This window comes from Pyrgilauda ruficollis, unplaced genomic scaffold (assembly GCF_017590135.1).
Source record: "Pyrgilauda ruficollis isolate IOZ18807 unplaced genomic scaffold, ASM1759013v1 scaffold85, whole genome shotgun sequence".
Taxonomy (NCBI): Eukaryota; Metazoa; Chordata; class Aves; order Passeriformes; family Passeridae; genus Pyrgilauda; species Pyrgilauda ruficollis.
Window position 1 is genome coordinate 780530 of NW_024530488.1, and position 24187 is coordinate 804716.

The 24187-nt window shown below is 43.0% G+C and overlaps 1 protein-coding gene across 11 annotated transcripts in view; it reads left to right on the top strand.

Moving 5' to 3' along the window:
* The window catches only part of AGPAT3 (1-acylglycerol-3-phosphate O-acyltransferase 3), an 87078-nt gene that overhangs the window by 36706 nt on the left and 26185 nt on the right, over positions 1-24187 (top strand). For 6 of the 11 annotated variants that reach the window (XM_041487833.1, XM_041487830.1, XM_041487828.1 and 3 more), the window contains one exon: positions 51-171. The exons of 3 other annotated variants lie outside the window; for them this stretch is intronic. The gene's annotated coding sequence lies outside the window, so the exon portion shown is untranslated. Of the gene's footprint in view, positions 1-50; positions 174-24187 lie in introns of all 11 variants that reach the window. 2 more of the 11 variants (XM_041487834.1, XM_041487835.1) reach the window with 2 other exon arrangements.

A 24187-nucleotide genomic window follows, 5' to 3' on the forward strand; every position in this document is an offset into this window, starting at 1 on the left:
ACAAAATATTTTTACCTTCATTCACTGGAGAATGTCTTTTTTGCTTATAGGCAAATGAGAAAGCAAATCTCTTGAGACATAAGCAGTGGTACTTCCCTGGAGGGAGGAGATGGGGATTCTGCTGTTGCTCTGAGTGTTGCCAGGTGCCAGAAGTGGTCCCCAGTGGTGGTGGTAAGAAAGAAATCTTCCCCCACGTTTCTGTATTTGCGTTCTGTCTGTAGCAATATGCTTTTTGGGGGAGGGGGAAAATGGGTGTGCAAATCCTGTTCTTTTCGCAGAGCTGCATGAACTGCTGGGAGAGGTGTCAGATGTCTCCCACTCAGAGTTTCAGTTTAGGAATGAAATCCGCACTTGAGCTTGTTGCTTCTGCTGCCTCATGTATGTTGTATCTGCTGGTGACCATTGTAGCAGAGATTTAACCACAAATAAACCTCCCTGGGACTCTGGAAATACTCATTTCTCTCCTCCTTCCTTAAATGTAGAAGAAGGGGAACTAACTATGTCCTTACAGTGCTTGAAGGACCTCCTTTATGGGGTTCATAGAAAGCTCATCAGTGCTCACTGGGGTCATTCTAGGCTGCCTTTAAGCTGAACATCTTGAAATTTTATCCAATAACTGGCTATGAAAATGTTAAGTATATCAGCAAGCTTCCTACTTTTTGCTTTTTTTCTGTAGTCTGTCCTACAAACAGTGACAGGGAAAGTGGAAAGCTGCAGAGACCCTGCTGGCACAGCAGTAGAACAGTTTTTTTTCAGGACAGGATCTTAAAACCTGTGGTTACTGTCAGATGTTGGCATTTTAATGGTGATCTCTGATACCCTGCCCCTTCAGGGGCTGTTAGTAGATTTTTATTTATTTATTTATTTATTTGGTAAGAAAATAATTTCATCTTGGTGATTTTGCAAAGACTTGAATTATTGCTTTGGTATTCTATGACCTTCAAGGTCTATTGTAGGACGTCTCCCAAAAAATGTTAAAAAATGTTAATTTCTGTGAGATATTTCTCAAAGCTGTGTTTCATAAAGCAGCACATACTGGAACAGCCACAATCTGTGTTCAGGGCATGTACTGACCTTGTGCAAAGTTACATCCCTGTAAGATGTACATTTTTCTGCTGTAGAGGAAGTGAAAGAATTGATCCCAGCTCATTAGGTGGGCAAATAGACACTTCCTGCAAGCCCAAAATGTCCTTGGGTCAAAAATTTTACCCCCAAAAATTAGCTATTGCAGCTGAACCTGGCTGACTGCCTGCAGCTTTGGTGTGTGGAGGGACACCCAGCAGGTTGATTTACTAAAGCAGCCCTGTCCCAGTGTCATGGTGACCAGCTGCTTTCAAAACTGCTTGTGTAAAATGTTTTTGCCTGTGCTTGTTGACACTGGTGTAGGAGCAATGCCCCAGAAACACAAGAAAGCCCCTTTTTATCTAGTTGCTTTTTGTAGGATACTTTTCAACTTACATGGCCGCAATATTTGCTTTTCTTCTTTGTCTGTAAGGTTTGAAAAGGCCATTGATGAGTTACTGAGAAGCTAAAATATGCTAGGGTTGGGGGGAGCAAGATTTTGGATTGTGACAGCTCTGGAATTCTCAAGCTGTGCTTCTGTTCAGAGAAGAGAAAATCTGAGTTTCTCATGCCCAGGGTGCCAGACCTGTTACCTTGTGTGGTGCTGCCTGGGTGTCTTGTCTTGGGTCACTAGAACCTGAAACAAGGAATAATCTGGAAATTAAATGTTCTCACGGAAGTGAATGGCCATGCTGGAAGCTGCATGGATTGGATAACTCCCTGAGTAATTCCTTCAGCCTTCGCTTTCCTGATTGTCACCCAGATGATGAGAGGGCTGGAACTCCTCCACTGTGGGGAAAGGTTGAGAGAATTGGGATTGTTCGGTCTGGAAAAGAGAAGGTGACCTAATTGTGGCCTTCCAGTTTCTAAAGAGAGCTGCAAGAAAGATGGAGAGAGACTATTTACAAGGGCCTGGAGTGGCAGGACAAGAGGGAATGGCTTCACACTGGGAGGGAGCAGGGTTAGATCAGATATTGGGAAGAAATTCTTCCCTGTGAGGCCCTGGCATGGGTTGCCCAGAGAAGCTGTGAATGTCCCATCCCTGGAAGTGCCCAAGGCCAGGTTGGATGGGGATCTGAGCAACCTGGGATAGAGGCAGGTGTCCCTGCCCATGCAGGGGGCTTGGAACTGGATGATCTTTAAGGTCACTTCCAGCCCAAACCATCCTGTGATTCTGTGATCTGTCACCTGCTGCTCGTGTCCTTGTTGTGTGTCTTACTGGGGGGGATTTGTATCTCAGACCTGTCAGTGTTATAATTTGTAGAAATTGCTGGAAAAGTCAATTTACATAAAAACTTAGTTGGGACCACAAAGAGGAGAACAAAGTAATCTTTGGATTCATCAGGCTAGACCTGAGAGCAGCTCACAAAAGCAGCCATGGCAGTCAGAGTTTCAAGAGTTTCTACAATTCAAGTGAGATGAAATCTATATTGGAATACCAGTTAGAGTGCCTGTTTTCATATTTAATTTACCAGAGGGGAGGCTGTGGTTAGGTTTCAAAGCCTCTAAGACAGGCCTCTCCTCTGGCAGTGATGTTTTGAAAAGCTGCTCCCAGAGGTATGATCCCTGCTGTTAGTCTGGTGTGGTCTGGTTTTTAAGCAGAGTCAGTTCTGCACAACTTGCAGAAGTAATATTCTCTCCTATCTGTTTTTAATAAATAGGCACTGAGTCGTTGCACCTCTTATTTGGAGGGAGCATGACAGTGGTTCTTTTTTTCCTGTAGCACTCACTTACTCTTCAAAAACTGCACCCCATTAAGCTTTGTGCCTCTTTGCTAAGGAAAACCTTGCTGAACAATGCTGGATACGTTTATGGCTGGACCCCAGCACTGTTCAGCCCTGCCAGGGTGGTCACTGCTCTGGGCCAGCCCAGGATCCACTTCCAGCTGCGGGAATCGGCTGGTGGAACTCAAGGACCAAACTTGATCTCCTGGGGATGTTTATTTTGAGAAGAAAAAAGTAATGCAAACTGAAAGTGCTTCCTTAGAAGCCGTAATGGCATTTACTCTTTCATAATTGTTTTGAAAATGTCAAAGTTGCTGTGGGAGCAATTGTTTTCACACATGGAAGTTGTGAAGGCCACACATTCAGAACCTTTGGCAGTACTTTCCACAGCAGCAGAAAGCACAGATTTAAATACAAATACTGTCACAGGATGTGCTTCAGGACAATATAACTGTGCCTTAGCAGCAAGGCCCCTTTTGATTCGAGGCTTCATTTGCCCAATCTCTGCACCTGTGTCTCCCCTTCCTTTCCTCCTTGGTTGTGGTGTTCAAGTTTTGTTGTAGTTGAGATGGAGACAATGCAAAGCAACACACTCCATTTTCAGAAGGCTTCAAACTGTTTTTATTATAGCATGCATGCTTTTTACACATTCCTACAAAACTGTGAGTTTACACTTTACTCATTGGTCATGAGAGACAAACAAAGTGCTTATTGGAATAGGCAGTTGCAGGTTTCTCTTATTTATCCTTCTTTCTTTTTTGATTTATGTGTCAACGACCTTGGTAGGAAATCCTTTCAGAGGTAAACGTGGATCCTCTTATCAAACTTCTCTCTGGCTCACAGAAGTAGCTATAAAACCTCTTCCAAAAGTTTAAAGGGATAAGTGATGCACAAGAGTGTGTCAGCCTGAGACTGAGGAGTTAAAGATTGCACAACCAAACTGTGATTGCAAAGGGCTGGTAAGGGACACCCTCTAGAAGCTGAACAAGCCCCATCCTGTGGGATGTATGGAAAGGACAGAGGGAAGGGGCTCAGGGCAGTGTGAGCTGGTGATGGGGCTGCTGGGCCCTTGTGGCACTGCAGGACCTGGGACATTTTGCAGGTCACTTCAGGGTGCTCTTTGCCATGGCTTTGTGAGCTTTCAACTTGTTCAGTTCAAAGTCATCTGGACACTTTGGATCCATGTTGCAAGATGGGAACAAAAAACCTAAGCATCACCTTGTGCAGTTCTTTTTCCTGTGCTGAAGGTATAATAATGCCTCTTATTACTGTCCTGTGTGCCCTGGGTTAACTGTTCCCTAATGTCTACTGAAATGATCTACTGTATAAAATACAAAACACCTCAAACCCAACCCAAACCTAAACAAAAAACCTCAAACCCAACAGTTTAGCTTGAGATATATCTTGTTGGTAGAGATGTGGGATGAGTAATAACTGTCAAAGCAGTTATACAAGCAAACCTTGAGGACATGCTGACCTTAAACTTGAGTTTAGAGTGAGCCTGTAGTCGTGCCTGGGAGGAGAGGCTTATGAGCAGTCAGTCAAACCAGGCATAGAAAAAGCTCCCAGTTGCCTGGAAGTAATGAACTTACTGACAGTAAAATACTTCTGATTAAGGCAGTGCAGTTTCAATTATTCCACTTATTTAGAAATCTGGTTTATTACAGTTAAGGTAAAAAGAATTTAAATAGAACTCATAAAAAGTAGTTCATGTTTAATGGGCTTAAAAGTGAACAAAATCTGCAGATTCAAGAAGTAATTATACATTGCTGAGTAAATAGCATGAAGTTTCTTGTTCTGTGTTTTGATTGGAGAAATATTGATTCTTTTAGATTAATTCTGGTAATTAGACCAGGCTGCTTGTTTGTTTATTTTAAATGAAGCTAGTCTAGTTTGCCAGACTCATTGTCTATAAATGTGTCCTATATTAACACATTGCATTGAACTGCAGTCAGTTTGTAATACCCTTGAATATCTGACTTTTTGGGCATATAATTGCAGATGAGCTGAGGGTTATTCTGGCAGATAAAAATGAATCATAAGAGCATAAATGCTGCTTCTCAAACTGCTACTCAGCCTGACTGAGGAGCTTTTGAAGAGCAGTGCCAAGCTAGCAGTGGTGACATCCATAATTCCAGTTTGGCACAGAGGGTCTTTTGAATATGAAGCTTTGGTACAGTGAACACCTCTCTTTACTAATTAGCTTCTAATTTTTCAAGTGATGGGGAGCAGTTTTTGACTTGGCAGTCAAACTCTTCTGAAACGCTGCAAGCTCCAAGAGAAGTGGGTGCTCACTTTTATACCAGTAATTTCACGTTCTGCATTTCTTCCAGGACTTTATAACTCTTCCAGCAGGAAACAATATCTGCTTCAGTGGGTTTTTTTGTGTCTCTGACAGAAGTGGAATCAATACAGAGGAATGTATGGAGATGCAGAAATTTCCACATCTGCCCAGCTGCCCACCTGGCTGGGGTTGTGATCACTGAGAGATCTCCTGTGGTCCGATTAGTGTCAGTATTTGTGGCACTTGTAGGACTGAAAAAGTACTCACAGTGGCAGAATATTTGAATGTCCTTTTGTCTGGGTCTGTCAGAGCCAGTTTACATGAGTCCATGATAAAGAGAGCATATGTGAAAACTCCCAAAGTCTCACTCTAAGCTGTGCTGCTGTCTGAACGTTGCTGGTGGAAGGCAAGTGTGGATTTCTAGTGGGCCAGTCATTCCTGGGATTCCTGCAGCCCTCAGTTAAAGGCTATTTAGGTCATGTCTCTCTCAAACATTGCATGAAAAGGCTGCTGTTCAGAGGAAGCTGAACAAGGGACACTGGATCGTGACAGGGCTGACCAGTCCTGGATTTGTGGTCTTTGTTAGCAGCATATTTCAAAGACTCTGTGTGTTACCACAGAAGGGTCTGCAGAACCCAGATGGCCTAAATTAACTATATTTGCTGCTAGAGGTCTATTTAGCAATAGAATGCCAAAGCCACCCAGGAGATGGGAGATCTTAAGAAGAGGTGAGAGCTGTAGATGTTTCTTTTCAGGTTTTTGTCTGATGTGGATTTTAAAGACAGATGGGATATTTACAGAGTGGCTGCTGTTTAGTTTCCCAGCTGAATGGCCAACAAAAGCCTGAATTTACACAATGTGCAGCCTTCCCACTTACAAGTTAATTTTTTTGAATTGTGAGCTACTGCATTTGTGAAGAATTCTGGTTGTAATTTATAAAGATTTCACCAGGAGCAAAAGTGCACATTTATGCACATGCAGTTCAGTTTTGTGTTCAAAACATGATCTTCAAATTCACACAGGAGAAGGGGTTTTTTCTTTTATGGTGGCTTGTTTGAGGGTTTTTTATTGTTGGGTGAAGAGGTCAGTGTAAAGGTTGTGTGGTGAGTGGCTGCTGCCAGTATTGGTACAGAGACCAGAAGGGGCTGGTGTGATCTTGACAGAAAGCACAGAACAATAAAACTTTGTTCAGCATATATTTGTTTTTGCTATCAGTCTGCTTGATAAGTCTGGTCTATCTTTTTAGGAAGATACCTGCTTTTGTGTATATGCAAAAACAGATCTGACCACAGGGGTAATTGTGGATTCAGACTGATAACAGCTTTGTGCAATATTTGTCAGTGAAATAATGCAAAAGAAGAACAGATGTCTTATTCAGGAATGAACACACTGCTGTTGGCAGTCAGGGTGACATCCAAGAGAGTGGAAGTTGGATCCCATAGAAGGAGGAAGGGGATGATGTGGGTCCCTGCCCTGCTCTTCCTTTCTTGCTTTTTCCCCCTTTGGGCTGTGACAGCAGATGCACAGCTCTGTGTGAGCAGAGTGAATGCACTGAGCAGGATCCAGCTCCCCACCCACTGTAATCCAGTCTGCCAGTTCAGCTCACTGAACTTCCTGAGAAACTGTTTGCTGGCGTACCTGCTGCATTTTCAGGTCATATTTTTCACCTATTATTTGTTCTTGACTGCAGAACAGTGGGTTTTATCTGAAGCTGGCTCAGTGTGCCTATCTGCATATCTGCTGGCTGCAGAATGCCTGCTTTTGGTGTTGGTATTTTTGCTTCTTTGTCTCCCCTGTGATGAAGATCTGAAACATCTGGATTTGGAAGAATGGTGACTTTTGTCTTCGCTCACTCTTCACATGGCCTCTGTCTCCTTCCAGGCTCAAACCATGGAAAATTTCATGGTGAAAAAAATGAAAATGTATAGACATTTTATGTAGATAAAAATGTATAGACAAGGTGTCTTTGTCCATGTGACAAATGCCAGCCTGGTGACAGGAGGCTGGCTGGTCTTTATCACTTGTCACAGACCTGTCAGGAAGACTGAGGGCTGCAAAGTCAAAACTGCATGGCATATATTCTGCTTCCCAGTTCTAGAGCTGCCTTTCTTCATTGCTGGTAAGCTGTGAGCATTTCTGGCCTGGAGGTGAATTTGTAGGTGAGATCATGCAAATGCTCTTCTGGGGATTTTTTAGGTTTAGTATAGCAGGGCACTGGCAGGGGAAAACTTTCCTTCTGTCTCTCTTTGGTCTTGCAGCTGTGATTCCCAGAGCACATGGATAGCTCAGGTGTCACCTGATGCCTTTGCTTTACCCCGTCCCTCTTACTTACTTATTAATCATAAAACTAATAAATAATCCTATTTAATCTTTTCCATCCTGGCAGTACAGCTCGTGGTAGCAAACTCTGGAGCAGAGGCATAAATGAACAAAGAGCATGTGCTGAGCCCTGCTCTGTCTCCAAGCTGGCTCTTGGGAGGTGGTGGCTTTTCCTCTGGGCACACTGGGTCAGGAGGTGGTGGCTTTTCCTCTGGGCACACTGGTTCAGGAGGTGGTGGCTTTGCCTCTGGTCACACTGGGTCAGGAGGTGGTGGCTTTGTCTCTGGACTCACTGGTTCAGGAGGTGGTGGCTTTTCCTCTGGTCACACTGGTTCAGGAGGTGGTGGCTTTTCCTCTGGACACAAGGATTCAGGAGGTGGTGGTTTTGTCTCTGGTCACACTGGTTCAGGAGGTGGTGGCTTTGGGCACACTGGTTCAGGAGGTGGTGGCTTTTCCTCTGGGCACACTGGTTCAGGAGGTGGTGGCTTTGTCTCTGGACACATGGATTCAGGAGGTGGTGGCTTTGTCTCTGGACTCACTGGTTCAGGAGGTGGTGGCTTTGCCTCTGGACTCACTGGTTCAGGAGGTGGTGGCTTTTCCTCTGGACACATGGATTCAGGAGGTGGTGGCTTTGTCTCTGGACACATGGATTCAGGAGGTGGTGGCTTTTCCTCTGGACACATGGATTCAGGAGGTGGTGGCTTTGTCTCTGGACTCACTGGTTCAGGAGGTGGTGGCTTTGCCTCTGGACTCACTGATTCAGGAGGTGGTGGCTTTGTCTCTGGACACATGGATTCAGGAGGTAGTGGCTTTGCCACCAGACAGCCCCAGGAGCTTTCCTGCCCCTGCCCTTTCACTTACATCAGGGATCCTGCATTGCTGAGGATCAGAGAGCAAATCACTCTGCTCCTCTTCCGCAGAAGGCAGTGTGTTTAATACCTGAAATTTAAAGCAGCTCAGCACTTCTTGGAAGACAGAGTTTCCATTTCTTCCCAATTAGTGCTCAGTACTTCAAAGGGAAGCTTTGAACCTGGGCAGGGGCTTGCAGGCATGAATGCTGTGCTTGCTGAGACTCTGGGTAGCAGCAGTCAGAGGATTCTCCTTGCTCAGCCACAGCACATTGCATGCAGACAGATGTCTCCTGGCTGGCTCTCTCTCTGTCGTGTGTTTGAGGCTTAATTTTCTTTTTTTCCTGCATAGTTTTCCATCCAGAAAGCAAAATATTTCATTTTCCCTATAACATCTCACAGGTGAGACTCTCTTGTTTATCCTTTATTTTGCATCCCTGTTTTAACACGTGATGGGCCTGTGCCACAAAGCATTTTCCAGATTCACCCAATCTGTCTAGCAGGTGGCTCCCTAGGTTTCACAGCTTGGTGTGTAAATGCATTTAACACTCCTGAAGTTTCTTTTGTAGTTTATTTTTATCTGAATACAAAAGATGAATTCCCATTTGTCTTGAAAATTGAACCACTTGGAGTGAAGAGGAACATTGGATGTAGTCTTAGAGATGAGTAGACATTACTGAGGTTTTCTCTTAATAATCAGAGACTAAGATTGGCAGCATTTTGTAATTATATAACATTGATCTATTTTATACATTGCAAGAGGCCTATTACTCAAATAATTTTGTACTAATAGGGCTTCTGTTAGATAACTCCTTTTCTGTTTGTTATGTAAGGGCTGGTATTATAGAATTGCTGTTTGAATACCAGCACTATAATTTTAGAATAGCTTTTATAATAGAAATACCAAGTAAGCCTTGTTCCAAATATAGGCAATTATTCCAATATCGTAATTATTTTTTTTTTCCAAATGAGGTCTCTTGATAATTGCTACTTAGGGTTCTGTTTTCATTATAAAATCATGATGCTGTCCTGTGCCCAGTCATAATCCATTATGTGCATTTTCTGTAATGAATGTTGTGCATTGGAAAAGTATTGATCAGCAGTCCTGGAAACTGGTGATTGAGCTTCACCTATCAAAACATTGCAAGTGCCAGTTTAGTGATTCTGCATGTCTGAAACTCTCCTGTCATCTTTGAACTGTGTGTGTTTGTCTCTTGGGCTTTGGGGTTTATTTTGATGTTATTTGATATAACCTGATTTCTGCAACTGAGAACAGAACAGTGTGACCAGTCTCAAAATGAGATTGGGGAACACAATCAGTACAAATTCCTTTGGAGCCCACAGAAACAGATTATTCCTCAGCAAGGAATTTAATTGCAAGCCATCTCCTTTACTGACAAAGATGTAGATAGTAGTAAGACTTTTACCTTGGAGTTGCTTGAGAAATGGGCTTGAGCTGTAGGTGAGGCTGCAAAAGGTCTTACAACACACCTGGACTTTGTGCAGGATATAAGAGGACAGGAGGACCTATTGACTTGGTGCATGGACAGCACCTGAAATTTCCCTTTATTTTATGAATGCTGTGGTGCTTCTGTCCTGGTTTTCCACTGGACCCTTATTCACCACTTATAAAAGTGTGAGACCCCCTGACGTGTTCATTTTGTGGCCATTTTGGGTTGTAATTAATTACATTGTAATTAATTTCTGTGTGCTTTGAACTCAGAGGCAGCTTTTACGTTCTCATTCTACCCAGCTCTGCTAAATCAGATAAAAGTTCCTATTTGTCTCTAACTTTTACATTCACAGCCTCCTTTTATTTTTTTTCCTTTTTGGCTGAATAATTTTTTCCTTTTTGGCCAAGCATTGTCTGTTTCTTTTTTATTTTTTTTTTTAAACGTAAAAACATTCTTACTTATTTCATCTTAAGTGGTTTTGTGCTGCCTCTTTCAACTTTATTGAAATCTTCTGATGTGACTCTACCTCCAGGGCAGCCAGGGTTTTAAGAGGGTCTTACACCATGACTTTGCTCTCTTTAGTGCTGTTGCTAAAGTTTAGTCAAAAAATGGGAGTGTCAGGGACCTGTGACTACCACTTAAATTTTATTTTTGGTATTTAAGCTAGATTTTGTTTGGATTTTGTTTCTTTAGAGGTCTAACTCTGACCAGGTGAGTTATGCTGCATCTTCATAGGGCTGTGTTGATAAATGGGAATCAGTCTTCAGTCCAGCTGTTGAGTCCTGGTACAGATGTGCCCTCAAGTCTCTCTTTACCTGGACTGTCCAGATTATGGTGCAGAGCATCTGGATGGGGCTGATGCCTTGTGAAGGCTGACCTAGAACAGAGACTGGACAGAGCTAAAAAATGAACTAGGTATTTATTAAGAGGCCTCCATGGATCCACCTTGGGCAGCACAACCCAAAATGGCCACAAAATGGACAACAGGTCAGGGGGTCTCACATTTCTGTAAGTTCTGGTCCATTAGCATATTGGAATTAATTGTCTAATTCCAGCTCCAGCCCATGCAGTCCCGTCCTGCTTGTTTTCTCTCTCCAGTCCACATTGTTTGTGCTCTTGGGCTGAGATCTGGATCATTTGTCCTTGGTGCCCAGCTGGAGCAGGAATTGTTTTGTCTCCCTGCTCTGTGCAGAGAGCTCACCATCCCATAATATGAAGCCCAGACCCACACACTAAAGCAGCACAGAATCTGAAAAATATAACAGCTAAACCTGAGGCATCAGGGCCCTGAGCTTTACCACCCCATCAGCACCGTGTTCCTGCACAGGCTGCAGCTGCTGCCTCCTCATTTCTTCCCTCTCCAAGCTCCAATATCTCCTTTTTGTTAACCAAACTCCTGGACTGTGCCTGCTCAGGCCTTCCAAAAGCCCTGATTGTGGAGCAGGGAGAAGAGGGAGGAAGCGCCATTATCACCTGTTGGGTCCTGTGATGGGAGGTTCCTTTGTGCTGAAATCTAGATTTTGTTAAAATCTTTTGTCAGGTCCTGCAGACACAAAAAGTGTCAAGTGGCCGTGCTGAGCACACGCAGGACACCCAAATGAGTCCGGTCGATTGTAGCCTGGTAATTTCCTGTAAGGAGCTTACTGGATTAGAGCAAAGGCTTGGTTTGCCAGCAACACCACCTGACTGCAATATTATCGAGCAGTATTACCTGTTTCAAATATTAGTCCACTTCTGCCCCATTCATGCCTTCATTCTTGAGGTAAGAGGGGCTTTTCTAGTTCAGTGGCGTACAAAGCCATGTAGTGGAGAGGACACCCAGCTGATTTTTCGGGCTGCTGAGCAGGCAGTTTTAGTAGCTGAAGCACTTCCAGATTTACCTCGATGTGCTTTTGTCACCATAATCCCTCCTCCATGTCAAGACTGATTCTCTTTCCTAGCCAAGACTCACATCGTGCGTTTTTGCCGTTCCATTTCTTCTCCCTTTTTTTTTTGTTTGTTTGTCTGTTTATTAATCAATAACAAATTGGGAAGATGTTGGTAAACCAGTCAAGTATATGCTTATTAGCTGGAGTCTGCGCTACACTGATTGTCCTGGCTTTAGCCTATTACTTGTATTGGTAAGTTGGATTTTTGTACTGCAGCTCTGCTGGTGGTGGCTTGTCCTTTAAAGTGCTTCCTTGGGGTGAGCTGGAGAGTGGTGGTCCTTTTTGAAGTGCTCTGGAAGGCTGATGTGTACATACTGATGTGTGGCTGGGGTAGATACCTTCCCTGATTTGCTTTTGTTTCTTGTTGTGGGACTCGGTTTTGTTGCCTTCCGAGTTTTTGTGTTTTTATTCAGCTGAGAGCATAGTGCTAAGGATGCCACTTGGGCAAGGTGCTGACTGTATTTCCATTTTTTCTGCAAGCCTTTATAGAGGTCTTTCACTCTTATTTTGTGCTCTTAGTGTTCTCACAGCTGTCTCTCAGCACGTAACACAGAAATTAGGCGGACAGGCTCACCATGTATTAGGGTGTCTGTGGGACACATATATCTTCAGCATGGAAAAGGGATGTTTCAGGCAGGTGAAAATTAAGATTCTGCCTCTTGGGGGTGAGCTGGCCTTGAAGGGTGGTGGCTGGGAGCAGCAGAGCCAGGAGCCCACACGTGCCCGGGTGTTTTGTCTGGGTTTGGGAAGGGTGGGAGCAGGGCAGGGCTGCCCTACATTTCTGGGCTGGCCTTGTTTCCCTGTGTCTCCACATATGTCCAGGATGTTCAGCCAAAAGAAATCTTGAAACTTTTTAGAACCTTGTCTGGAGCAAGCAGCGACTTTTAGAAATGCAATCTGTTGACTGGCTTTAGTGAAAAAATACACATCAACTGTAAAAGGAAAAGCTTGCTGGAATTGGAATTAATATGGCTGTGCCTGGACAACTTTCCAAGGAGTGTGACATTGCTGGGAACAAGTTTCCAGCATGACACATGAGTTTGTTTGTTTGTTTAATGAAGTGTTTAAAAAACAAAAGAAATGAAAATCTATGTAGGATCATCTTGGTTTTACTTTGCCAAGTTTTTCCTCCAGGCAGTTACGCCTGTACTGCTTACAAGCCTACGATCCTCTGTGTGTGTGTGTATGCACACACTTGTAATATTAATGAGTTTATTTACATTTAAGCTTTACAGTGATTCTCTGCAGATATGTAAACCCTCAGCTATACAGTGTGGCAGCTCAAATTAAAATGTATGTGATTACTAGTCCGTGTAGTCCTCAAAATGTGCAAGGAAACAACATTCTTGACTTGAGCAGGCACAGTCCAGGAGTTTGGTTACAAGAAGGAGATATTGGAGCCTGGAGAGGGGACAAATGACAGACACGTGTAAGTGATTTTACAGTTTTAATGTTAAAATCAAGAAATCTAGAGCTTAAGGACACCTATAGCTGTCCTGCTAAATGTTATTTTGAACAAAAGGAAGTTCATGTGGTAAGTACATACATGAATCCAGTGTGGTTTTTAATTAATTCTTCATGTCTTGAATCAATATTGGGGTGTGATGTGTGCATCTGGCAGCAGTTAGATTATGTACTGATGCAAATATAAATTTGTGTGCATTATGCATACAGAATAACATGCACGCATCTCTTAGAATTCTTTCTTCCCCCTTATTTTGTTCCCTCTTAAAATTCTTGACTTGAATCCAGGTCAAATCTGGTTTGCAGGAGAGATTACAATTCTGCACACAGCAGGAATTAGCTGGTATTAGGTCAGATCCTCTTCTTCGACATCCTCGAGGTTCAGGAGAAAATTAATTACATCACCTGCTTGTTTGTGAGAAGAGAGCTCATTCAAACCTCTTGATTAGATGTAGATGAGATTTAATGCAAGTACCTTACAGCACTTTTTTGCCTTTGTTGGTTTGGGTATTTTTAACTCTTTAGTTGGTTGTTGCTTGAAGAAAGCTGACTTTGATAAATATTTTAGTTCATTAATTTTTAACGTAAGTCTGCCCTGTAGGAAGTAGCTAGAAAGCCTAATTATTTCCTTTTTCTTCTTAAATATGTTAGTTTGGCTGCTGCAATTCCCTTAGAATATCCTCAGATGGAGCTGGGGTGATTAAGATCAGAGATCACCAGTTCAGCAGGGAATCAACCTTGAATATTGAGAGATTAACTCGGGGTTGGTTTTTTTTTTCTGTAATTCCATCTGATCTTTTGCCTCTCCTGGCTTGGAGCATCCTTGTTAACTTGCTGGACCAGATGCACTTTGTCACTTTCTGGGCTAAATTTAATTTGTCCTCTCTAAGGAATTCATCTAAGGAAGTGAAGATTCTTTGGAACTTGTGGCACCCTCCAGGTCTGGGGCTCCCTTGCTGCATTTCTCATGCAATGCCACCCCAAGCCTTGGAAATCAGCATGTCCCTTCTACTTCCCCCCAGGAAAAAAAAAAAAAAACAAAAAAAAACCAAAAAAATAACCACCAGAAAGAGGAAGATAAATATGCATTTCTTGGATATGTGGAGGCTGGTGCTCAGGCAGTGGTGAAAGGATGAGGGACAAGTCTCAAAGTTACAGGCAGCTGTTTTAGGGAATAATCCAGAGGATTCCCCATTACCCAGCCACGTCTCCTCACACAGGCTCCTTCTGATACCAGGTGTGGATCCTCACAGGAAGCACTCAGCAATCCAGCAGTGCAGAACCAAAGTAGACAGAAATTACAACAGCATTAGACACCACGTTTTCTTCTTTGCTCAGTCATTGCTGCTTCAGAGAACCTTTTTGGTTAAATTCTCTCCACAACATGAGCCCCTAAAAGAATTGTCCTTTTTTACCAATCAAGAAATCTCTTAGCCCATAAATAATGGAGTATCACTCTGTGTAGGCTTGTCATCTCTTAATATATAGGATAAACTCATAAGAATCCTCTGTACTTTTCTTTGTCTGTTTTAATTGACCATTTCCAAGCTACAAAATATTGGAAACAAATGTTTTTCCTTTCTTTTTCCTCTACTGCCAAATCTGCCTTCTGTTTCAGCTTCTGGCCACCAAAGGAGCCTGGAATACCAACATGTATTTAGTGTGATTAATTGGTGTACTTTGTATTAGAAGTGAAGATAATTTGACACAATGATTTTACCTCATTCCTAGAGCTACCTTATTGCTTGAGTGAGGTGCCCAAATGCCTGAACTTGCCATGAATGCTTTGATTTTATTAATGCACCTTAACAGCAAAATAATTCAGATCATAACATTTTGGCTACTGTTCTATTTTGTGCTGCAATAGATTAATGTTTTTTGAGAAGGGACATCTATGCTAGACTTCTAGTTTTAATGAGCTACATAATTTCACTGCCTCATGTATTTTTTATTTTTTGTTTATTGACTGTAACAGTGCTTTGCTCTCTCTGTTTCTATTGTTTGAAACAGTAGTTTAGCACATAATGTCTGTCTTCACTTGGATTTTATTAGCAATTCCCATAATGGCATTTTTGGACTGAATTTATTATCTGTTATTTCAGCCACAATAACCTGGAGGTTCCTAATTTCTGTGTTCTGGGGGGTGATGCACAGACAATGGGGCCAAGTTGTCTCCATGGGAAGACATGGGAATGGTTTGGTGCTCTGGGAAGGGCAGTGCATTTCACACTAAACTGGTGAAATGTGAGCACTGAGACCCATTCCTGTCACGCTGGGGCTGGGTTTGTGTTATCTGTCATCTGTGGATAATGTGCCCATAATCTAGCAGCCCGTGCTTGAAATATATCTGTGTTTGTGTAAAAGCCACTGTGTGCTCTGCTGCTTTATTTAGGCAGCTTAAAGGGAAGCATTGAGCTGATATGTGTCCTACATTGACTGAGTAGTTGTCTCTGAGATAAGTGCCTGGAGATTAAGGCAGCCTGTGCCTTCCTAGCACGCCCGTAGCACCAAACCACGCACTTTGAGGAGCGTAGAGTATTCCTCTGAATCAGGAGTTTGCAGGGAAGTTGGAGCTCTGAGCAGCTTTCTCAATGTGGATTTCAGGGGGGGGTGTTTCTGTGCTGTGGCTGCTGCTTGTGGAAAATATGGAAACCTTGACTGTCTAAAAGCTCAATACCCAAAGAATTCTGTGGCCATGCCCACGTGCCTAAACCGTGAATTTGTAACATAGCATTGCTGTCTTTAAATGTGATGAGCTGAAGAGGTTGAGCTTGGCAGACTTTTCAGCCTGCTATGGAAATAAAACTTAGTGTTGTCCTGTTCAAATACATTTATCTGTCTCTCTTCAGTGATATGTTTTGAGCTCATGGAGGAATTTCCAGGCACACTTGGCTGGCTGGCGAGTGTCCATGAGGGTGTCTCCAAAATAACTGGAATACTTCAAGTTTCATGGAAGTAGCCAGGGAGAGGAGAAAGGGGCTGCTAAGAGCCTGTTATGACAAAGTTGGATGTTCTTTGCTACCCGTGTCTCTACATGGATGTGAGCACTGTCAACACAAAATCCAAGTTCATAAGGAGCCAGGCTTTTGGAACAACATGCTAAATTCCATTCTCTGGCAGGCAGTTCTCTAAGCTACTTAAGCTCTTCTCTGCAACCAGAGCAATTGTTATCCAGGAACTAAACAGATTCCTATATATGGGTTTGAGGTGTTGGGTAGATAAAACATGAGATATTAAAGGCTGGAGGAAAGGCTGGAAGAGCAGCTGTCGACACTGCACAGGCTGCTTTTTCCTTTTGAACACAAACCAAGTTGACCTCAGGGACTTGGCTGATCCTGCTCGGTGCAGTGGCTGCTCTGCCTCTGGTACCTCTGGTGCAGAGAGGCAGCAGTTCCCCTTCCACTGAGGATGTGCAGCAGCACAGTTCCCCAGGCATTTGGTCCCCCATGGCTGATTTGCTTGCCCTTTGCAAACAAACGCTGTCAGACTGTGCTGTGAGAGAGATGTGATTTAGTACTGTGAAATCTGGAAGACACCACGAGAGACACCCATCATTTCAATGCTGGCAAAGGGATTAAGAGGAGTGAAATAAATGTAAGTAATACTTAAACTTAGGTCTGTCCTAAGAACGATGAATGTGTTTCAAATCACAACTTAGATTTAGCTGGTAGGGTTAAAAATGAATCTGTGGCTGAGTTACCTGGTAGGGTGTGTCTGTGCTGCAGCTGGATGTGATTAGTTTTAAAGGAGGGGTGAAATGCTTGTAAGAGTAGCCATGACAACGTGAAGCTCATTGCAGGCTGCAAAAACCACCTGGGAAGGGGAGTGAAAACTCAGGCAGTTTGGACTTAATTATTATTGCTCCATGTGCAATGCCTGCCTTCCTGTACAGCCCACTGATGGCATTTCAAGGAGAGAGGTCTCAGGGTGGCTTCACATGGTCAAATGAGAGATCTCAGCATCTTTTTTTTTTAATGGAGATTGTCACTGTGGGCTTGTCATTAAAAACAGACATAGAATATAGTTGGGTGGGTGTGATTTGAGTATGAGGCAGCTTTCAGCCAAGCTTACTTCAGAAATAGGTTGGTTTGCTCAGGCTTTGTCCAGTTGGGTTTTGAAAATATCCAAGGATGGCATTTCCTCAGCCTCTTTGCACTCAACTTGCTGCAGTGCTGAACCCTCTGTTCTGTGTTGTTAACACAGCTGGCAGTAATGTAAATTGGTGTCATCTTTTAAAGAGAATCTTATTAGTCTATGTCCAAAAGGGAATGGTGAGTCAGTTTTTCCAGAGGTGGCTGCTCGGGACAGGCCATTTGAAAATGCAAACATCTGAAGTTTGGGAGACTTTGAAACTGAAGTAAACCTGGGAGAAGCCTGTGGGTTTTCTTTTTTGGTGACCCTTTTTTGCCTAGAGAGATTCAAACCAATGCAGGTGTCCATGGTTTGGCCTCCTCTGTGTGAATGCTGATTTCTTATCCTGCAGTAGGAGTGGGCCAGGAACACAGATGCTGTCAGCCCCTGGAGTCACTCCCCTTCTCCTGTTTGCCCTATAGTTTGAAATATATATTCACCTCTAATTGTTTGAAGATGCTTTCCCTCAGATCCCTGTCATACATGTGTTCTTTTTGCTTTTACATAGTCCAGTACATTTATAAAACCAGAAGGTGAAAGCAAGACTTTGATGTGTGTAGCAAAGATCATAAAGTGCTTGTAGGAAGTGTCATCCAGGGAAGGATTGAGGAGACCAGCTGTGTACATGGGAGCAGGTAGAATGATAAAAATAAATACATTAACACAGAGGAGAGGGAGAAACTTTGCAGAGAAAACTAACTAGAAATGATGGTATGAAATGTCAGGGAAAAAATAATGCTCTTGAAATATAATGGCCTTGTTCAAAATTTCTTTTGAAAAGAAAACAGAAAACATGACTGGGGAAGTGGCCTGTAATATCAGAAAAAATTAATGGGTACTTAAGTTCTTGTGAAATTACTGTAGAAATAAAACTTGCTAACCATGAAGATACTGTTTTGTATGTTGAGCTCAGAAATAGCATCAAATGCACGTTACTAAATAGACCATCTTTCTACTTGGTGCACATATTGCCATGGTGAGGGGAGAATTAAAAACAAATCATTTGTTCTCGAGAGATCAATAATAGAAGCTACAATTCTGAAAATAGATGTTTACGTGGAGAAGGAGATGAAGCAAGGATATTTTAGGTTTACTACCCTCTTGATACGTCTGGGAAGTTTTTGGATTAGCTGGTGATTGCTCTGCTTGTGCAGTGGGAGCAGGTCAGAAGGAAGCTGAGGAGCAGGGCAGAGCTGCGCCAGGGTGATGTGTGTGGGGATGGATGCAGCTTCCTTCTGGGCTCAGTGGCCTGGGAAACAAACAGCCCAGTTCAGAGGGCTTTTTCTGGTGGTAAAAAAAAAAAAAAAAAAAAAACCCAAAAATCCAGTATAATTTACTGTGTCTAATTAATTTATTACGTTCCAGTTCATCTGGTTGCTCCATAGCTCTGCTCTGGCCACTTGCTGTCAGTGAAACTGTGTCTTCAACCAGGGTGGAGAAACTGAAATTTTTTGCAACCTGGGAGTTGTACAAAGCAGAGCAGGTGACTCGGGAAAGGGCACTTCAGCAAATCTACTGTCAAACTGAAAATCCCTGCATAGAAATTCAGAAATGCTGAAGTTAGAAATGCTGAAGTTTCTCTCTGAAATAGTTGTATTTCAGCCTGGTTTGTTTGGTTAGGTTTGAGTTTGTCTTTTTTAACAAAGAAAACTTTTTTTTTACCTGATTAAACTTCAGAATTTGGGACCTAATGAAAGGTTTAATTACCAGATACAAGGCAGATGTTAATCTCAAGTTAGAAATAAGGAGTCAAGGGGATGACATATTATCTAAGCATGTTACTCTTGAACTATTTCTTAGTATTTTCCCCACAGTGTTCAATTAATGCTTTAAAAGTGTCATTATCAGAGTCTAGACATAAATCTGACTAAATCCTGTTTTATGGTGCCAGTTGTAATTGTGGTAGCTTCAGGTTTTTGTATTCATAAAAATGCATTTTCACCCATGCAGTCAAACTGTCAGTCTTAATAACTTCAGAAAGAATGAAAGGCTTTGGGAAGATATTGAATTACTGTGAAAATCCACTCTGGGTAGTATTCTTCTCACTAAAGAGCAGCCACAGCCAGAATGTAAGGGAGGAAACAAGACCTTAGTGCCAAGGAAAGTCTGGCTGCTTTAAAATTCAGAGACCTCATTTTCTCCCACCTGCTTTTTATTCAGAGATTGCAAGAGGCTCTTTTTTTTTTTTCAACTCCCAGTTGGGTCTTCAACTTTGAATTAACTAGTTGAAATGAAGAAAATACTCACTACACCTGCTAGCTCTATCAAAACCAGAAGTAATTAAGGCAAAAAAGTCTTTCTTTGCAAGAGAAATGGAAAATGCTTACATTTGAGGGGGAAAGTGTCAGTATCAGCATTTGCTCCATGGGAAAGGCTGAAAATAATAGAGCTGCTAGATGCAGAATGTGATTTCCTGGTGGTTAAATCTTGACATGATTTCCAGTCGGGGATGCAAAAGTCCTGAGTTTTTCAAAATAAAAAAAGTACCCATTTCTCATCTATATGAGAAGAACTTGCAGAGATAACTTACAGCTCCAACTGCTTCTGTGAAATAAGATGTTTGTAAGTTTTGGTCTTGGTCCTCTTTTATAATTCTAAGCAGATAGAGTTTGTTTTGCTTTTTTTAGTGTCTGGTGTGTTGTTTTGTTGTTTTTTTTTTAATCAAACTAAAATCCTTAGTTGTATTTTTGACTCACAGTATGTAATTTATTGGTGGTTTTGCCCACCTTCATGTCAAGTGGAGGGGAGGTTGTAGCTCCCCCAGGCCTGTCACAGCCATGGGAATTGTGTCAGCACCCAGCCTGGTCAGGGTTTCACAATACTCAAGGTGTTTGTGCAGAAATGACAGTGACCTGCATGGGAAACAAAAGTGGGAAAACCAAATATGTGTCGCATTTTTAGCATTTGAGAAGTTAAGGCCAGGGCAGGAGTCTGTTCCAGTTGAGAACTGGGAAGAATTGCTTCCTTTTGTCTGTCCTTTTTGCACAAGTATGTCTAAAATGTTCACCTTAACTTTCTTACTGCTCTGTACTGGTTGATCTATCCATTGACTTAACAGGAAAAATTCCACTGGCAGCAATCACTTTTGTGGGGAGGGAAGAGATTTGATGCTCTTGCCTGTTAAAAAGAAACATTAGTGCTTCTGTCCAAATGCAAATTTTATCAGACTTGTGGGATTGCTGATACAGTGCAGCACTTAGAAAGGTGTTCAGGCTGCAGCAGGATGGAATAAATGATGAGCTGATTTGAGAAGAGCATTGATTATGGCCAGCCATAATTGTGGCATTACTTTTCAATCATGAGATCCATGCTCTCCTGGTTTCCACTTCTCACCCTTTCTCTGATTACAATGCTGATTTTCTAAAGGTAATTTCTTACCAAATACCAGCGTAACTACTGGGTTAAAATGAAGTTCCTTCAGGCCTACAGTTCCTATCCTGGAAATTGGTGGACCTCAGCATGTTTTGCTTTTGTATCTGTGTGCATATTGATATATGAGCAAAGTGATTTTCAAATCCAGGGGTTTCTGCCCTAATAGTGAGACCTGCCTTTGGCTGAGGGGCATTCTTTGGTGTGTCAGTACAGTGCTACCTACTGAATCTGCCACACTGTGAGCACTAAACATGGCTAAAATTGATCATCCCCTCCATCCTCCTCCTTCCAGGGACAAACATTGCTTCTGCTCCCTCTCCCTCAGCTCCATAAACCTCAAAGCCACATCAGTGTGGTGCTGAACACAAACTGTCTTGCCTTGGCTGCAGAGGGCACCACAAGCACAAGTGGACAATCAGCAGGTCCCTCTGGGGATGTTTTACACCTGCAACATCCTAAAGCTGTGTGCTGTCACTAAGAAAAGGATTTCCCATTCCTGAGGTACAACCTTGGGAGTAGGAAGCATGCAAAACTCTGTGGTTATTGGAGATTTGTTGGCTTATTTTTCATGATGAGCATTCAAAACTGCTTATATGTCTTGTGGTGCTGCTGGTGGAGATTTTGTTCACTGCAAGTGCAGCATTGAATGATGTGTGGGCTGTGCAGGGAGCTCCAGCTGGCTCCTGGCTCTCCCAGGTATCCTTCCCTTGGTGTACAGGGTTAAAGGGGTGCACTGTGTTTGCCAAAGGTGCTCTGCTTGCTTCTCCAGCCAGGATTTTCAGCTGGAATGCTGTGTACAGTTCTTGTGCTCCCAGAATAAGGAGGATATGGAACTGTTGGGGCCAGTCCAGAGGAGCCACAAAGTTCATGGGAGGAATGGAGCACTTCCCCTGTGAAGAGAAGAGAAGAGAAGAGAAGAGAAGGAGGAAGGAGAAGAGAAGGTTCTGTGGAGACTTCAGAACAGCTTCCAGGATCTGAAGAGGCCTGCACAAAGCCAGAGAGGAACTGGAGTGACAGAACATGGGGAATGACTTCAAACTGGAAGAGAGTAGGGTTAGATTAGATGTTAGGAAGAAATTCTTCCCCGTGAGGGTGGTGAGGCCCTGGCAAAGGTTGCCCAGAGCAGCTGTGGCTGCCCCATCCTGGGAGATGTCCAAGGCCAGGTTGGACAGGGCTTGAAGCAACCTGGGGTAGTGGAAGGTGTCCCTGCCCATGGCAGGGGGTGGAATGGGATGAGCTTCAAAATGCCATCCAACCCAAACCATCCTGTGGTTCTGTGATGTCCTTTCTTATTTATCACTGCTGAGTAAGCCTGTCTGATGGAAAAAAGGGAGTGCTCAGCAGCAGGAGCATCCCAGTGCTGCCATAATTTTACCTCAGGCAGGACACCCTGCCATTGCACTCAGGGTGAGATTCCAGGGAGCAGTGACCAGGACTGAAAATGTGTGCCTGTCCTTTAAAGAAGTGCAGTGGACCTGCTGGAGCGTGCTGAGTTCTCCAAGAGCTTCTCCCAGCCTGCTTTTGCTCTCAAAGAAAGCTGGAAACTTGAGTTTTTCAGAACTTGGGGCTGACCCACAAGCTGAGCACCAGGTGGGCAGGCAGTGCCTGCAGCACTGTGCTGGGATGGGCTCCAGTCCACTGTGGCACAAAGCAGGGCTCCTGCCCAGGCTGGTGTGTGTAAAAGAGGAGAGTCTGACACAAGAGATGGAATAGGGAACTGAGGAGCTAGCAAGGATTAGCATCCTGCTTCCCCCTTGAGGGAGTTCTGTCCAGAGTGGCAAAGTGGGGAGAGTAGCTGCCACCAAGCAAACAAGGCCAGGGAGAAGTTTAAAAGTTCCCAAGAGGAGGAACAAGGCTGGCAGAAGGTGTTTGACAACCATTCCTCAGTGAGTCACGCCTAGCTGCCTGTCTGGAGCCAGGAGGAATTTGCAAAGCTGAATAATTGTTCCTATTTATTTCTCAAAATATACAGAATATGACAGCGTTCTAGCTCGTGCGTTTCAGTGTAAATGTCTTGCAGTGGGCTGGTATTTTCCCCTGGTTTTAATCCTTTTTTCTTAGAAATTGCAGTCTTGCTTATCTTCTGCTGCTCCATCCTGCTGTGTCTTGCTGTGCTGGTGGGAGCATGAATCCCCCTGCCTTGGCTCATGTCTCTGTGCCTTCACTAAAGATGAAACCAGGAGTAATCTGTGTCTACCTGAGTTTGGTTTTTGAAATCAGGCTAATTATGTGATTGTATGGTTTGTAGAACAATGTAAGTTGCAGGGTGTTTATTTTTCCTCCTGATAGCAAGCAGGTAAAAGAAAACTTGAGCTCAAATGCTTGCAGTTGGGTAAACCTTGGTGTTCAGTAATATTTGGGACAAGGTTTGTTAAGTCTGAGTTCTACAAGAGCTCTCAAAAGTATCTGTAAATATGCATATACCCACAAAACCCATCTGAACCTGTGAGAAACGAGCCAAACTTGCCACATTTGCAATTATTATCTAATCTAAATTCAACAGCAATTAAGGTTCAGTAATTATAGTTTTAAGAAAAAATTAATTTTGCATTGCTCATACTGAAACAGAAGTGTGAGACTGCAGACTGAGGGATGACAAATGTGTGTATCCAGGGGAGAGGCAGCACACAAACACCTACCAGCAGTTGTAAGTGACATACTCTAATAGAAACTATTCTAAGTTTATTAAAACATAAGGCAGTGATTGTCTTCCTGAATAAAAACAAGTTGTGGGGTGCCTTCCCTGGAAAGCTCAATGCAGAGCCCTGTGATGTCTTGGGAGTATGGGAAGCTGTTTTGTGGGAAAAGTGATGTCAGCCTGCTTTGGTGAGACTCTGCCATGACATCAAAGTTGTCTGAGCTGGTTTACCCAGGGAACTCGTGACAGAGCCTCTCTCGTTTCCCTGCTGTGAACAGAAAATCCCTATGAAAATAACCATTATTTTCTTTGTCAATAAAGAGGTGCTCGCGGTGAGAGAAATTCTGCAAGGAGTTTTGCTTCCTTGTGGGGGTTGTCATGCAGCCAGCAGATTTCTAAGCAAGTCAGGGTTCATTTTGGTTATCCAATCCATTTGTTCAAATAGAGGCAATGTTAACTGAAGGGTGTACGCTGAGAAGAAATCGAATTTGTGCACACTTACTCTCTCTTTTTTGTGCCAAGTGTGATGCAAGGAAATGGTTGAAATTAAATTTGGAAAACAGCCATTTTAATATTGCTGGTGTTTTCAGCTGTAATAGTGTAATGGAAGTTAGAGAAAATATAATTTCATCCCTAGTGGTGGCATAAGCACAGTGCTTTCTGCAGCTGTTGAGGAGGCTCAGTCATGGCAGTAACATTGCATTTAGGGCAGGGAAGAGGGAAATCTGCCCCTCAGGTGCAGTGATGTGTACTGCTGAGAGCTGGTATTTTTCCCTTCTGGTTACACTGAGTTGTTTGAATACTTTTCTTTGCTTTGTTATTCTGTGGCCTTCTCACTACAAAATGCAAGTTAAGCAATTGGTCATCTTGGTGTTTTTTCTTACAGCAACCTGTATTTTGAAGATAAGGAAATGTAAAAACTTCTCATTAAGTCAAATTCTGTATGCCTGTGAAGTGATCATG